General features: G+C 38.2%; 1 protein-coding gene across 1 annotated transcript in view; it reads left to right on the forward strand.

Annotated features, from left to right (window-relative positions):
• LOC114677402 (uncharacterized) overlaps window positions 1–10539 on the forward strand; it is a 94734-nt gene extending 84195 nt beyond the window's left edge. Inside the window, exon 5 of the transcript XR_013416347.1 lies at window positions 10122–10539. The gene's annotated coding sequence lies outside the window, so the exon portion shown is untranslated. The remainder of the gene's footprint in view (window positions 1–10121) is intronic.
• The last annotated feature ends 6152 nt before the right edge of the window (window positions 10540–16691 follow it).

The raw sequence follows: 16691 nt of genomic DNA on the forward strand, positions 1-16691 counted from the left end.
CAATGAACTTGGAAATGCAGATATCTCTATGACATACTGATTTCATTTCCTATTATATATACCCAGTAGTGGGATTGCTGGATCACATGGTAGTTCTACTTTTAATTTTTGATGAACGTCTATACTGTTTTCCATAATGCCTGTACCAATTTTCATTCCCACTAACAGTGTGCAAGGATTCCCTTTTCTCCATATCCTTGACAACATTTATTATCTTCTGTCTCTTTTTTTTTTTTTTTTTTTGAGACAGAGTCTCGCTTTATCACCCAGGCTGGAGTGCAGTGCCGCAATCTCGGCTCGCTGCAAGCTATGCCTCCTGGGTTCACGCCATTCTCCTGCCTCAGCCTCCCGAGTAGCTGGGACTACAGGTGCCTGCCACCATGCCCGGCTAATTTTTTTGTATTTTTTTAGTAGAGACAGGGTTTCACCATGTTAGCCAGGATGGTCTCGATCTTCTGCCTCTTTTTTTAAGACAGTGTCTTCCTCTGTTGCCCTAGCTGAAGTGCAGTGGCATGCTCATAGCTTGCTTTGGCCTTGACCTCCCTAGCTCAAGCAATCCTCCCACATCAGCCTTCTGAGTAGCTGGGATTGCAGGTGTGCACCACCACGCTTGGTTAATTTTTATATTTTTTGTACAGATGGGGTTTCACCATGTTGCCTAGGTTGGTCTTGAACTCTTGGGCTCAAATGATCTGCCCATCTCTGCCTCCCAAAGTGCTATAATTACAGGCCTGAGCCACCATGCCTGGCTTCTTTGACTTTTTGATAATAGTCATTCTAACAATAGTCATTCTAACAGATATCTAGATAATAGATATCTAACAAGATATCTCCTTATGGTTTTAATGTTCATTTCCCTAATGATTAGTAATTTTGAGCATGTTTTCCATATACCTGTTGGCCATCAGTATGTCTTATTTTTTATTTAATTTATAAAGAAAAGGAGTTTATTTGGTTTGTGGTTCCACAGGCTATTGGTTCATGGCAGCCAGCAACTACTTGGCTTCTGGTGAGACCCAGGAAGCTTTTACTCATGGCAGGAGATGAAGAGGGAACAGGCATGTCGCATGGTGAGAGCAAGAGCAAGAGAGAGAAGAGGAGGTGCCAGGCTCCTTTAAATAACCAGATCTTGTGTGAACTCATCACTGCACTCACAACACCAAGGCATTCAAGTGGGATCCATGACCCAAACACCTCCCACTAGGCCCCACCTCCAACACTGGAAGTCACATTTCACATGAAACTTGGAGGGGACAAACATCCAAACTATACCATTTACCTCTGCCCCCTCCCCCAAATCTTATGTCCTTCTCGCATTGCAGAACACAATTCTCCCTTCCCAACAGTCTCCAAAATTCTTAACTGATTCCAGCATCAATTCAAAGTCTAAAGTCCAAAGTTTCATCTGCGACTCAAGGCAAGTTTCTTTGACTTATGAGCCTGTAAGATCAATATAAGTTATTTACATTCAAGATACAATGGTGGCACAGGCAATGGGTAAACATTCCCGTTCCAAAAGGAAGAAATTGGCCAAAAGAAAGGGGCAACAGATCCCACACAAGTCTGAAACCCAGCAGGGCAGACATTAAATCTTAAAGCTCTAGAAGAATCCTTGACTCCATATCCCACATCCTGGGCACACTGGTGCAAGCTGGGTGCTCTCAAGGCCTTGTGGCTTTGCAGGATGCAGCCCTCATGACTGTTCTCACTGTTGAAGTTCAATGCCTTCAGCTTTTCCAGGCTCAGGGTGAATGCTGCCAGTGGCTCAACCAATCTGGGGTCTGGAGGATTGTGGCCCCATTCCCACAACTCCACTGGGCAGTGCCCTAGTGGGCACTCTGTGTGTGGGCTGCAACTCCACAGTTCCCCCCAGCACTGTCCTAGTAGAGTCTCTCTGTGGGGATTCTTCCCTGTGGTAGTCTTCTCTGCCCACCACAGAGGACACCCAGACTTTCCCATACATCCTCTGAAATCTAAATAGAAGCTGTCATGCCCCCTTCACTTTTTTATTCTGTGTACCTGCAGGATGAATACCACAGGGACCACCAAGACTAACAGCTTGTGTCCTCCTGAGCAGCAGCCTGAGTTTTACCTTGGGCTCTTTAATGGTTGTAGCTGGAACAGCTAGAATATAGGGAGCAATGTTCTGAGGCTGAGCAGGGCAGCAAGCCTGAGGCCTGGCCTCTGTAATCATTCTTTACTCCTAGGCCTCTGGGCCTGTGATGGGAAGGGCTACCCTGAAGATTTCTAAAATGCCTTTTTCCCATTGTCTTGACTATTAGCACTTGGCTCCTGTTTAGTCATGCAAATCTGTCTAGTAAGTGATTGCTGTACAGTGCTCTTGAATTTCTCTCCTGAAAAATCTTTCCTTTTCTACCACATGTCCAGGTTGCAATTTTTTTGCAAACTTTTACACTAAGCTTCCTTTTTAATAATAAGTTCCAACTTTAAGTCATTCTTTTACTCCCACATCTGCTCATAGATGCAGCCATGCCAACTCTTGAACACTTTGCTATTTAGAAATTTCTTTCACCAGATACTTCAGGGCATCAATCTTAAGCTCAGCCTTCCACAGATCCCTAGGGATTTACAATGCAGCCAAATTCTTTGCTTAGGTGTAACAAGGGTGACTTTTGCTTTAGTCTCCAATAAGTTCCTAATTTCCGTCTGTGATGTCCTCAGCCTGGGCTTCACTGTCCATGTTTCTGTCAGCATTTTGGTCACAATCATTTAACAAGTCTCTGAGAAGTTCCAAACTTTCCCGTTTTCTTCTGAACCCTCCAAACTCTTTCAACCTATGCCCATTACCCAGTTCCAAAGCTACTCCCACATTTTCAGATATCTTTATAGCGATACTCTACTCCTTAGTACCAATTTTATGTGTTGCTATAAAGAAAATACCTGAGGCTGGGTAATTTATAAAGAAAAGAAGTTTATTTGGTTTATGGTTCCACAGGTTGTACAAGCATGGGACCAGCATCTGCTCAGCTTTTGGTGAGACCCACACAACTTTTACTCATGGCAGAAGGCCATGTAAAGGGGGAGTAGGCCCCTTTAAAGGGTGAGAAGACCATGTAAATGGGGAGAGGGCCCCATGTAAAAGGGGAGAAAGTCATATAAAGGGGGAGCAGAAGGTCATGTAAAGGGGGAGCAGGTGTGTCACATGGCAAGATCCATTTGTATGTCTTCTTTTAATCAGGTTATTTCTTTTCTTAGTATTGATTTGTTTGAGTTCATTATATATTTTGGATAGTAACCCTTTATCAGATCTAGGGTTGCAAATATTTCCTCTTATTCTGCAGATTGTCTGTTCACTCTGTTGAATATTTCACTGGCTGTGCAAGAAAACAATTCTTGTTTTTAGTTAGATGTAATCTCATGTGTCTATTTTTGCCTTGCAATTAATGTTTGAATTGTGTACTTTTTGCTTGATAGCTTACAATCTTGATAAATGCTGTAACCATATCTATTTTGTTCATGCCTGCACCTGCAGCATCTAGTTCAAGGCCTGGAATGTAGTAGGAATTCAGTTAATGTTATTGGAAATAATTAATATGGAGCAGCATATATCTGCATGAGTCATTAATAACACTAATAGCTAACATTTATCAACTGTTAATATGGGCTTGGTGTCACAACTATCATCTCTTAATCCTCACAACAATTTTATTAGGTAAGTACTGTTGTTATCCTATTTTATACTGAGGAAACTAAGGCTCAGAAAGATTAGTAACTTTGACATTATGAGTCAACTCATAACTTGTATTGCTTTTTCTAGCTTGATGGCACTGTCTAGAATCTTCAGTATAATGTTGAGTAAAGGTGGTGAGAGTGGACATCCTTACCTTATTCTTGATCTTTGGTGGAAAACATTCAAACTTTCACCATAATGTAAAATATTGGCGGTAGGCTCTATTTCTAGTTTGCCAACAGTTTTTGTCATGGTGTTGAATTTATTAAATGTTTTTCTGCATCTCTTGGTATGATTATGCAGTTTTTCTTTTTTAAGTAACACCAAAATTGAGAAATTAATTTTTAATACCACTTTTCAATAACACCAAAATCCATGAAATACTTATGAATAAATTTTGTTTAAATTTATGTTGAAGATCTATACCCTAACAACTACAGAACATTCCAGAGATATATTTAAGATCTAAATACACAGAGAGATATACCATGTTTAGGGATTAGAAGTTTAAATATTAAGATTCTCAAATGGATTTATAGATTCAATGCAGTCCCAATAAAAATCCAAGCAGGCTTGATAAGTTGATTCTAAAATTTTGCCAATGGACAAGCAGTGGCTCACGCCATGGGAGGCCAAGGTGGGTGGATTGCTTGCACTTAGGAGTTTAAGACCAGCCTGGGCAACGTGGTGTAAAATCGTCTCTACAAAAACTTAAAAAACAATAGCCAGGTGCAGTGGTGTGCACCTGTAGTTCCGGCTGAGGTGGAAGGATGGCTTGATCATCAGAAGTAGAGGCTGCAATGAGCTGAGATCATGCCACTGCACTCTAGCCTGGGCAACAGAACCAGACTCTGTGTCAAATAAATAAAATAAAAGTAAATAAATAAAAGAAAAAAATAAAGTAAAAAATTGCGGTAACTTAAAGGACCAGATCCAAAAAGCAAAGTCAAGACCCCAAACTCTGTGCAATTGCTTCCTTTTTAGAATACTGAATTCCTCAGGGAGAAGGAGAATCATACCTTCCAGTGACCACAAGGATACTGGAACCTAACTTGACTCTCCATTTCTCAGTAGTCCCAGACTTGTTCTTACTGGCATCATCAAAAATAGAGCACTCTATGATGCCTTCAAAGTCCTGTTGCAAAGCAGACTTCAAATGTTCATCCAATCAAGGTTCAGCATTGTGCACCAGGAGAATAATATACATGTGGACCTGTGGTCTGGGCATGGCCTCAGGCCACTCCAACTAGTTTTTCTTTATCAGTCTGTTAATGTGATACATCACATTCATTGCTTTTCAATATTAAGCTAACCTTACATTCCTGGAATAAATTCCATTTGGTGATAGTGTATTATTCTTTTTCTATATTGTTGGATTTGATATGGTAAAACCTGTTAAGGATTTTTACATCTTGTTTATGAGACATGTTAGTCTGTAGTTTATACATATGTAAACTACATATATACATGTATACATATACAAACTTACATATATATGTATATATATAATATCTGTATCTTATTTTGTTATCAGAAAATTGCTGGCCACATAGAATAAGTTGGGAAGTGTTTCCTGCCTTTTATTTATTGAAAGAGTTTGTGTAGAATTAGTATAATTTCTTCCTTAAGTACTTGGTAGAGTTCACAAATAAAGCCATTTAAACCAGAAGATTTGTTTTAGAAAAGTTTTTAACTGCAAATACAATTCCTTTTTTTGCAAATTGACAAATTATAGTTGTATGTATTTATGATGTACAAAGTGATGTTATGGTTTAATAATATAATGTGAAATAATTAAATCAAGGTATTAACATATTCATTACCTCAAATACTCATCATTGTTGTGAAAACATTTATAATTTCTTTAATAAAGGGCTATTTAGGTTATCTATTTCCTCTTGAGTGAGCTTTGGTAGTTTGTATCTTCCAGGGAATCTGCCCATTTAATCAAAACTGTGAAATTCGTTGCCATAAAAGTTGCATGTAAGATTTCCTTTGTTATCCTTTTAAAAACTGTAGGATCTGTAGTTATGTTCCCTCTCAATTTCTCTTTTTTTGAGATAGGGTCTCACTCAGTTACCCAGGCTAGAGTGCTCACTGCAATCTTTGGCTCCCTAGCTCAAATGATTTTCCCACCTCAGCCTCCTTCAGAGCTGGAACCACTGACACATGCCGCTATGCCCTGGCTAATTTTTTTTTTTTTTTTTTTTTTAGAGATGGGGTTTCACCATGTTGCCCAGGCTGGTCTCAAACTCCTGAGCTCAAGCAATCTGCCAGTCTCGGCCTCCCAAAGTGCTAAGATTACAGGCATGAGACACTGTGCCTGTCCCCCTCTCACTTTCTTAATATTAATAATTTATATCTTCTTTTTTATTCCTGATCACTGAAGCTTAAAATTTATCAATTTTATTAAACTTCCCAAAGAGCTATCTTTTTGTCTCATTGATTTTCTCTACTGTTCTGTTTTTTATTTCATTGATTTTAGTCTTATCTTCATTATTTTCTTTTTCTGCATTTTTGAGGGGAGGTTATTTGCTCTTTTTTATCTTGTCTCTTAAGTGAAAGCTTGGATAATTAATTCAAGATCTTCTTTTCTAATATAGGCCTTCAATGCTAAATTTTTTAGTTTAGGTGTATCTCACAATTGTTGATATTTTGTGTTTTCTTTTAGATTCATTTAAAAATGTATGCTAATATCCACTGTGACTTACTCTGCAGCCCATTATTTGATTATTTAGAAGTGTGTTGTTTAATTTTGAAATATTTGGGAAATTTGAAGGTATTATTCTGTCATTAATTTCTAATTTAATGTTATAATGGTTAAAGAACAATAATGTGGTTTGGATCTGTATCACCATCGAAATCTCATGTTGGAGGTGGGGCCTGGTGGGAGGTGACTGAATCACCGGGGCAGTTTCTCATGGTTTCACACCATCTTCTTTGGTGTTGGCAAGAGTGGGTTATCACGAGATCTGGTTGTTTAAAAGTGTGTAGCATCTCCTCTCCCTGACACTTTCTTCTGCTCCAGCTGTGTGAAGTGCCAGCTTCCCCTTTGCCTTCCACCATGGCTGACTGAAGCTGAGCAGATGCTGCCATACTTCCTGTACAGCCTGTGGAACAGCGAGTCAATTAAACCTCTTTTCTTTATAAATTACCAGCCTCAGACATTTCTTTATAGCAATGCAAGAATGGATGAATACAAACATACTTTGTATAATTTCAATCCTTTTAAATTTGTGGAGATTTATTTTATGACCCGTAGGTAGTCTCTCTTGGTAAACATTCCACGTGTATGTGAAAAGAATGTGTATTCTGCATTCTTGGATGTAAAGTCAGTTGGTCAACTTTGTTGATAGTGTTATTTAAGTCTTCTATATCTTTACTGGTATCTTTCTATCTGCCCTTTCAGTTACTGAAATCTCCAACAATAATCATCAATTTATTTATTTCTCCTTACTGTTGTTTTATGTGTTACTAGGTACATACATATTTGAGATTGTTATGTCTTCTCAATAAACTGAAGACTTCATTTTTATGAAATGAACTTTATACATAGTGATACTTTTGGCACTGAAACATTTTTTGATATTAATATAGTTTATTTAGATTTCTTTTGATTAATGTGTACATGAAATATTGTTTTCCATTTTCATGTAGCCGGTGTCTTTATTTTTATTTCTATTTTTTTGAGACAGGGTTTCATTCCTGTCACCTAGGCTGGAGTGCAATGAAGGGATCTCAGCTCACTGTAACCTCTGCCTCCCAGGCTCAAGTGATTCTCTTGCCTTAGCCTCCCCCGTAGCTGGGACTACAGGCACCTGCCACCGTGCCTGGCTAATTTTTGTATTTTAATTTTTGTATTTTTTTTGTAGAGATGGGGTTTCACCATGTCGTCCAGGGTGGGTTCAAACTCCTGAGCTCAAGCGATCTGCCCACCTCAGCCTCCCAAAGTGCTGAGATTACAGGTACGAGCCACCATGCTGGGCACCTGTGTCTTTATATTTAATGCTTCTTTCAGACAGCGTGTAGTTATATCTTGATTTTTAAAAATCAAACTTGATTTTCTCCATTTCTTATTTGGAGTTGGACCATTTTATTTAATATAATTATTGATACTGAGGGGTTTATATTTGTCAGAGGGCTATTAATTTTTTATTTGTCCTATCTGTTTTTTGTTCCATTTAGTTATCTCTTTTTTTTAACCTTAGGTTGGATTAATTTAATATCCTTTTTTAAGCACTCCATTTTATTTCCACTTTTGGCTTATTAAGTCTACTTGTTTTAGTTATTGGCTTAGGATTGACAACAAACATTTTTAGATAATTACAATATACCTTCAAACAATATTACACTATTCAAGTGTAGCATAAGAATCTTGTGAGAGTATACTTCCATTTCCCTGCCATGCTTTTCGTGCTATTTTTGTCATATAACTTACCTCTACACATATTTTAAGCTATACATTTTGATTATAAAATTTATAATATACCTTCTTGTTATATAATTTGTAATACATACAGTAAATATTATCTACATAGGTTATAGACTGTGCATTATTACACATTTATAAGATAATTATTTATAATTGTTAGATACAATTTACCTCTACATATAGTATAAGCTATGTATTATTATTACTTTGTTTTAAGAAGTTTCTTTTTAAGAGATTAAGAATGAGAAAAAAATGTATATTTATTCACATGTTTACCATTTCTGATGCTCCTCATTTCATTGTTTCAGTGCAGATTTTCATCTGGAGTCATTTTTCTTTTGTCTGAAGCAATTCCGTTAATATTTTTTGTATTTTTTTTTTTAGTGACAAGTTTTTTCAGCTTTTTTGTGTGGGAAAGTCTTTATTTCTTCCTAATTTTAAAAGATCTTTTTTGTTGAGTATAGAATTCTAGACTCACGGGGTCTTTTTTTTTTGGTGTACTTTAAAGATTGTTTTTCATCAATGCCATGAGTGGCAGACCTTTTTGACTGGAGATAGTTGGTAAAGCCCACAACTAATAATAGATCAAATTGGCAGATAAATATCCCAACTCTTTTTCTCCTCAGGTGGGACAATCCTGAGGTGCAGCCTACACTATTTCCCAAAAGTCTCTAGTAGGAATGAAATCCAGTTGCCCACATCAATAACTTGTTCATTGAACTGTCCTGAGTTTGCTTCCTTCTTTACCCTATCTTATTGCCTCACTTTTCTCTGGACTTTCCTTGGATCACTTCCCAAATAAACTACTTGCACCTAAATCCTCTTCCAGGGTCTGCTTATTGGGGAAACCATTCAAAAACATTAACTACAGTAAAAATTGTGATGGCAGCATGTGGATGACTCAAATTTGGGAAACAATGCAATGGTCAAAGATTATTTGTAATATTTAGTTAACCTGATAATAGAAAGATAAACAGATGCTGTTAATTTGTGTACTAAATGTTCTCTGCTGGCCTATATTAACTGATGTCGTACAGTAAGGTTAGGTTAGGTTGATTCGACTAAAAGATAATTTACTGGGTGAATACCACCCATTTGCACTGTAATCTCTGCCACTGTCATACTACTGTCAAGAAATTTCTTTACACTTTGACCTGATCTGTCTCTATTGCTCCTCTCCCTTCTATTTATCTGTATCATTTAAAACCTTGTTTCTTCTATCTTACAATGCTCTCAAGCATTCTTTATTCTTTTCCCCTAAACCTCTGAATCTAGAAAATAAGTTCTTATTTTTGTTATTCTTAAGTGTTATTTCCAGATTATTGCTGCAGTGACATCTACCTTGTTCTATCATCATTCTTTCCTTGAAGTCAGGATGTTAGATCACCTTCTTTCCAGCTTTGTCACTGTCTCCTACAAACCTGTAAATAACACTCCTCGACATTCCTGAAGAGTTTGAATTCCATGTGTTGGCCGCACCTTCCTTCTTGAAAACACTTTCCACCCTTAGAATCTATAAACTTGTTTTTTATCCCACATTTTAGTTCTTTCTCAACACTGTTTTGCTGACTCCTAGTCCTCCAGCCCCTTAAAGGCAGGCATTTTCCAAGGTTCTTATCTCACCTACTCTCTACTCTCATCTTTTCCTTCACATTTTAAATCAATACCACTTTCTTATATCCGTGTTTAAGGAAGATTAATCTGGGGGTATTTGCAGGTAATATCAAAGCTAATGACCCCTCCGTGACCCCCTTCAAACTTATTCCCTATACTGCCTATAGATTATAGATTAATCCTTACAATTCATAGCCCTCATCAAGTTTAATAACCTTCTTTAGTTCTTCATTACTTACATGATATAGACCCAATTCTATGATCCTAAAATAAAAGTTTATACCTGCTATTTAACCAGAAAAGCTTACTCTTATATGTAGTAGGGAAGCTGTCATTTATTCATTCAATCCAATAAGTATTTTTTAAGCTCTTCCTATTTTTCAGGCTCTGATCTAAGTACTGGGAATACATTGGTGAACACAGCCAACCTAGATGTCCTCCCCTCGTGAAGCTTATGGCAGAAAGTAAGGTAAATACACAATAAACAATAACGCGTAAGCAAATTAGTATGCTAAAAGGTAATAAATGATATAAAAATAAAATGTCGAGTAGAGCAGCATAAGAGGAGTTGGAATGTTAGGGAGTGGATGTGTGTGTGTGTGTGTGCACGTGCACGCATGTGTTTGTGTGTGTGCATGTGTGTGTGTATGTGTGTGGTAGTGGGGAGGAGGCAGGCTGTGAAGGTTTGAAGGACATCAGGGAGTGAGTCACGTGGACAGCTGATGTAAGAGCCTCGCAAATAGAGGTTCGCAAATAGAGAGGAGAGCCAGTGTAAAGGTCACGATATAAGACTATGCCTGGTATGTCGGAGAAGAAATTAATGTCAGCATATTTATCCTCTTCGTGATCAATAAACTTCAATACCTCTCCCACCAACCCTTGAGAGCATCAATGTATTACAGTTATTCATAAGAGTGGATTAAACAGATTCAGAATATTTGTATAAAAGAGCAGGAAATGTATGATGCATTTTTAAAGACATCTGCTAAAATGTTTAACCAAAAAATTTGTATTATTTTAGCCATTAGCATTTCCCAAGAGTTTCAAGAAGGCAGAATTTCTAATATATAACAGGAGAACAAAATAGTGATAATGTGCCTAGCAGTATAGTATATAAAAGCAAAGTGAACTGCATCAAAATGTAGATTAAATATTAAAAACATAAAAGCCAGCTTTTTTTCCCAATGTGAAAAAAGTGAAATGTCCCAGTTAGTTGTTCAGCAAGTAGCACACAGAGTTACAAATAGATTTTTCTCAGAAAGGCAGACAATACAAACTAAATTATGTTTTTTAATTCTTCATAAAATCAATTTTTAAAGCAGAAACATAGAAATTTTCATTTTTATAGAGATGATTTAAAACATAGCATTGCTTTTAATATGTTTCATCATATTTTTAAAAATATAGACAAAAAATTACCTCTCACATTGTGAATTTTTTTTAAATAATTCTTTTTTTAAATTTAGACAAGTACCTTTTGGTGGTCAAATTGATGAATAAATTCAGTGGCACTAATTCTGGATTAATTTCTTGTAACTTAATTTTGCAGCTGCCTATTCCAAAAGCCAGAGACTTTTGTGTCAACTAACTGTGAAAGGTTTTTTCAAATGAGATTCTTAACATTATCGGTATCATCATGGTCATTATCATCATTGTCATCATCATCATCATCATTAATTTTCCACCCTCCTGTGTGGTTCTGGCTTCAGTAAAGGAGACACTCAGACTTCGAAAGCTAAATTAAAGACGGGGAAGCTGTCTTACATCGTCTGGGTGATTTTGTAAAGGGGTCACAGTGTATTCAAGTTTTTATTTGGCTCCTCACACACTGTGTGGCATGCTGTGTTCCTGGTTATAGAACCTGAGTGCCACATGTTGAGTTTTATGATGTCAGCCCTCAGGCGCAGCCTTTCCAAACACTCCCAGCAGGGTCTCTGTTTTCCCCTTAGTGACTTATCAATGGTCATAGCTTGACCACCAAAATCCCGGCAGTAATAAGGGACTAACTTGGGAATGCCAGTTCTACCCTACACAGGAAGCTGGCCATAGGCGAGCCATTTCAACCCCTCTGTTTCTTCATCTGTAAAACAGGGATAATAATACTTATTTTTACACAAAATTTGAGAATCTCATATTATGAATATAAAACCTTAAGGCATGAGAGGTATTTAAAGTATAAAATAAGATAGTTTGTTTTCATCATGGCAGCAGATCCTACTGAGGGCAAATTGTGAAATACACTAACAATCTGAACCACATGTGGTTGATTCTGGGTCTCTCATTCCTGACTATTGACTCTGGCATGTTATTTAACCTTTCTGCATCAGTTTCCTTATCTGTAAAATAGGAGAAATAATGTTTTTACATCCTAGGCAGATGTGAGGATGCACTGAGTTAATACGAGTAATGCCTGGGTAGATGGGACTCTGTAAATGTTAGCTATGACAATTGCTGTCTTCTTCCCTCTCTCTGTATTCATTGCCTGGTTTCTGCCATACATTTTTTCAGGGTACTTTTCGAAACCTCCACTTGGAAGAGTCATTGATAAATCCATTCACATTTAGGGCTTTGAGGAAAGGATAAATGTAGTACATTTGAGAAATAATGAGAAGGCTGGTGTTGTTAGAGCGGAGGGCAGGAGGAAGTAGTAGGAGCGGAGGCTGGAATGGTGGGTGTGGCCGAAGAGAGGAAAAATCTCAAAGTGATTAGCCTTCTGGTAGCATCTTCAGGCCACTGTGTTGGTGAAGGAGACACAAAAGACGTATGCTTGCTCCTCGTGGGCCTGCAGTAAAGTTACAGAGTGAGAGTTCTGAGCATAGAATGTGAGATAACAATGCCAAGTGCCAAGTCTTTGCTGTTAACAGTAGTGATCTTTTAGAGGAGAAGGCAGCCTGGTGCTGTGGATACAACCATGTGTGGGAGTCAAAAGACCTTAGTTCTGTTCACTGCTCAGTCACCAACCAGCTGCTGGACCTTGGGCAGGTCACTTTGATACTCAGTTTCCTCATCTGTAAACTAAAATGACAGAACTGGTTTTTTTTGTGTGTTTTTTTTTTTTTGAGATGGAGTCTTGCTCTGCTGCCCAGGCCGGAGTGCAGTGGCACGATCTCGGCTCACTACAACCTTCACCTCCCAGGTTCAAGTGATTCTCCTGCCTCAGCCTCCTGAGTAGCTGGGATTATAGGCACGCACTACCATGCCCGGCTAATTTTTGTATTTTTAGTAGACACGGGGTTTTGCCATGTTGGCCAGGCTCGTCTCGAACTCCTGACCTCAACTGATCCACCTGCCTCAGCCTCCCAAATTGCTGTGGCTACAGGTATGAGCCACTGTGCCCTACCTGAGATGACAGAACTCTTTAGCGCTTCCCACTGCTATATAAGTTTATAGGAGAAAGTAAGTAATCTATTACTTACGGTTAATGTGGTACAGGATGTCTTTGTAGAGAATGCAGAATGTGAATCTAATGTCAAGATCCAGGATCCAACTGTGTAAAGCTTTTTTGAAAACCTACCTCCAAAGAAGAGGTACTCTTGGTTTCCCTGAACTGCTGTAACAAATTAACATAAACTTGGTGATTTAAACAACAGAAATCAATTATCTCATCATTCTGGAGGCCAGAGTCTAAAATCAAGGTCCAGCAGGGCTATGTTCCTTGGGAAAGCTCTAGGGGAGAATTCTTTCTTACGTCTTCTAGCTTCTGGAGGCTCCTAGCATTCCTTGGCTTGTGGCAGTGTAATACCAACCTCTGTCTCTGTAGTCACATGGCCTTCTCCTCTTCTCTGTGTCTTCTCTTCCGTCTCTTATAAGGACATTATCACTGCATTTAGGGCCCACGTGGATAATCCAGGAAGATCTTATTTCAAGGTTATTAACTACATCTGCAAAGACTTTTCCAAATAAGCTCACATTCGCAAGTTGTAGGAGTTGAGATGTAGACAGCCTTTCGAGGACAGCCATTCCACCCACAACACATGGTTAAAGGCAAGTGGCCCAACTTTCTGCTGCAGATTAGATATGCTAATGTTCAAAAGGAAAGAACTTTGAAGTGAAATGTAATGCCACCTGGGGAGAGTTTTGGGACTTTGGAGGGTTACAGTGAAGGGGAGCACTACTGGCATAGTGGGCAAGAATCTGTGTTGTTCCTTGCCTTGGAATGTGTGAGACACTCCAGCTTGAAGAGTTGTTCCACGTCCTCTGCAACTTTCCCAAGTTGTCCCCAACTTGTCATGTGTTCCTGAGGACATTCACGTAGGTGAAAAACCTGTTTATAATGGTCTGGGTCTGGAACATATCTGCATTTTACAAACAAACAGGAGGTTATATTATCTGTGAATTTCATTTTAGGGTAGTGAAAGGGATATTACAAAATATCTACTATAAAAAGGGAAGATTTTATCATTCTTTTAATGTGAATTTTCGAATTTTCTGGGAGATTGCATTTTATCAACATTTCCTAAAGTAACCTCATTGTCAGCCTCTCTCTCAGTGATGCATATTTAGATCCTCATGGCTTGTGACAGTGTCTTGGAGAGTTGTCTAGAGCTCCTGAGATGGGAACCAGGATCCTATGTAGTGAAATCTCTTTACCCAGTCCTGTTGGGTGGCACTGAACGTTGCAACTAGCCTTTCTGAAATTTACTTTTCTTATTTCTCAAATAGGAATGTTATACATCAAGTGATTGTTGCTAAAAGCTAAATCTAAAAATCCCCTAATAAATAAACTGTGAGGGTATATCTAAATACAAATTGGATACTCAGAAGTAAAAACCCTGTGAGCAGAAATAAAGCTTACCAAGGTTGGTTTCTTCCTCTGTTCCACTCCCTCCCTGTATGGCATTTAGAGATAAGAAAGTGGGGGAGGATAATAATTCACACTTCAAAACCAAATGCTCTGGTGGTGTTCCTATAATTAACTCCATTAATGGTAGGCTGTGACCCACGTTTTAAATATCTGTTTTGTTCTCAGACTGAGGGTGTCAAAGCAATGTCTTTTGAAGGAATTGGAAGGGGAATATAAGGGAACCATATTTTAGGGAGCTCTGAAATATGTGGCTCCTGGTGTGTGATGGCCTTCAGATAGAATTCCTACCACACCCTAAAAGACTACAGAATCTGGGCTCCTACTAGGAGAATGGAAAACTCATTTCCTTCTGTCCTCAATGTCTTTGTGTGGTCCTTGAAAGGCCAATCATATTGTATTGCCTTGACTCTCCTTAGAACTTTCTTCCCCCGTACTTTGTATTTCATTCAGGTCTCTGATCAAAATGTCCCCTCTTTTCTTGACTTCCTTATATAAAATAGATGCTATTTTGCCACAACTAATTATATGTCCTTACCTTACTTCATTTTGCCTATAGTACCTGACCTTACATTATATAGTTATTTGATAATTTGTGTATTGCCTCTGTCTCCCACTGGAACGTAAGACCTGTGAGCGCAGGGACATTAGCTAATGCGTTGTGTTATCCTCAGTGTCTAGAGCAGGAGCTGGCATAAAATCATCTCCTGGTCAATATCTGTGCACTGAATGAACTTCACTCTTTCTTAATTGTATATTTTTCATCAGGCCTAAAGTTCCAGATGGATGCTTATTCATGTGTTTCTCCCACATGTTTTCTTTGTGATTTAACTGATGCACTTTTCCTGGGGCAAGAATCTTACCTTCCATTTTTGTTGTACTTTCTGAATTTCCTTTTAATAATTAATAAGTATCTTTGCCTAATCAACCTTTATTTTTTTCCATCCAAACTATTTGTTACTCAGGGCTTAAAGGACTAGTAAGAAGTTTGGCTACAAAGGTATGGCAGGTTTTAAAGGCCTCCAAACATGGTTCAGTTAATTCATTATGTAAACTCTGCAACCACAGATCACTGAACACAGGAAAGATTAATGGAACAGTGCAAGGAGACTTAAGGCAGATTCTGGAAAAATAGATTTCTTGAATTATTTACTATTTATGTTGATTGGGAAAAACGGAAGTTACCATTGTAGGAAGGTAGCAGAATATACCACCCCAAAATATGCCATTTGGGCATAAGGATTATTTTGAGCTGAAGGCAGTTGAGAAGATGCAAATACAAGGAAACCTCTCTATCCTTTATTTGCCTAAAACCTGTGCATAAATTTGCATATATGTCCCCCCCTCCTCTCTCTACTATGAGGAACAAAAGTTAATCAACGTAGACAACTTTAGACTTTTATGAGCCTAGAGATGGCACCAGAGGAAACTACATAACAAACTTTACTAATTAGCCCTTAACCCTTCACTTTTTCTCCATATATTTGCCTTCCCACAATCTGTTGCCCCTAGAAATACAAAGTCCTTTTCCTTTGTCTTGTCAGTTATCTAAAAATGTATTGTTCCTCTGCTAAGATGCTAGATAATCTCAAATTAGAACCAATCCTTTAAGTTAGTCATCTATGGGTACTCCTGTATGTAAGCACAATGCACATGCTAATAAATTGTTTTTCTCTTGTTAATCTGTCTTCTGTCAATCTAATTTACAAGGCCCTAGCCAGGATCTACTGATCCTCTCATCTTGACGTCCCAAAGTGCAGAGATTAAATAAAAACAAAAACTAACCCCTGAAATGTACCTTTAGATATAAAGTTACAGAATATTACCATTTTCTCAAAGGTGATGTATATGAACAGATATGAATGATGAGGCAATGGGATGAAGTGTTAGGCTTTTCTTCCCACCTATTTGTTTTCAGTGGGTCTGGTTCTTTCTTTAGTGTTCTGTTTGCCTAGCTGATCTATGAAATGGGTGTGTGAGCACCACACCCTCCCACAGGACTGCAACTTTGACGTCAGCAAGCTTCATTAGTTGCTGTTTGTCTAACTAAAGAGAACACGGGAAAGGTGGAATTTGTCTTTTAATTATCTGTCTGCCCACATGTCAGGTGTCACTTGCCCAACATGCCAGGTGTCACTTGCCCAACATTCAGA

The sequence above is a fragment of the Macaca mulatta genome, chromosome 4 (genome assembly GCF_049350105.2).
Source record: "Macaca mulatta isolate MMU2019108-1 chromosome 4, T2T-MMU8v2.0, whole genome shotgun sequence".
In the NCBI taxonomy this organism is placed as follows: domain Eukaryota; kingdom Metazoa; phylum Chordata; class Mammalia; order Primates; family Cercopithecidae; genus Macaca; species Macaca mulatta.